Source organism: Lathamus discolor, chromosome 2, assembly GCF_037157495.1.
Source record: "Lathamus discolor isolate bLatDis1 chromosome 2, bLatDis1.hap1, whole genome shotgun sequence".
Lineage (NCBI taxonomy): Eukaryota > Metazoa > Chordata > Aves > Psittaciformes > Psittacidae > Lathamus > Lathamus discolor.
The window spans coordinates 2,908,041-2,909,023 of NC_088885.1; positions in this window are offsets into that span (position 1 = coordinate 2,908,041).

The following is a 983-nucleotide window of genomic DNA, read 5'->3' on the forward strand; positions in this document are numbered from 1 at the left end:
AAGCAGCCTCTGCCCTGGCTGAGCTGGGAGCACTGTGAAACCCCTCAGCCTTGTCAGTGCCAGACTGAGCTGTGTTCACAGGCCAAAATCACCTCTGAAACAAGGGGCTGCAGTTGGCACAGTCACTGGCACCATAAACAGTGCCAAACCCCTCTGTCCCATGTGGAGCTGGGCTTCATCTACTGTCACTGCTTGCTCTGAGCAAGGCTGTGTTTAGCTGCTGCAGCCATGTAGATGCTCTTGTCCCCGAACACTGCCCTGGATGCCCGGCTTGTAACAGCCAGGCACGTAACAGGATTTACAGCAGGGTTGAGGTGGTTGTACTGCAGATAGCTCCAGAGGCTGCTCTAAACCAAAATAAGGGGCAGAAGTGTCTGCACTTGGAAGCTTGGAAGGAGCTGTCAGGGACACTTTGTGCTGCTTTAGTCTATCGGTAAAGTGAAGGCAAGGGTTGGAGTTTTAAACTATTTTCTACCTGGACAAATGATCAAATAATTCAGTGATTTAGAGCAAAGTGCCCTCCAACACAGGCAAGTGACGGTTCTGGTGAAGGGATTCCCTCTGTAAAGGCAGCCTGGTAGAACAGGAACAATGTTTTGTGTCATGGGTGTGATTTGTCAGAGCTGCTGAGGAGTCTGTAAAGGCCTTGCTGTGGCAGATGTCTGAGCAGCTGGAATCCAGCTCATCTGTAACCATATGCCCTTTTGCTTCAGTAAACAAATGGCCCAGGTGCAGAAATGGTTCAGGTTAGCTGAGTGTCCTCTGGCGTGGCCTAAAAGCCTCATCTGTCTCCCTGCGAAACATCAGTGCTAATCCCATGGACAGGGAGGAAAAGGCACTGGAAAGTGATGGGCAGTGAGCTGGTTTCCTGTAAACTGCAGGCTTTCTGGAAAGCTTTATGAATAGTTTAAAATGCGTTACAGAGCTGAAGGAAGACTGGGGACTGGGAAGGGTCTGCTACCGCGCAGGAACTGGAGGAACTC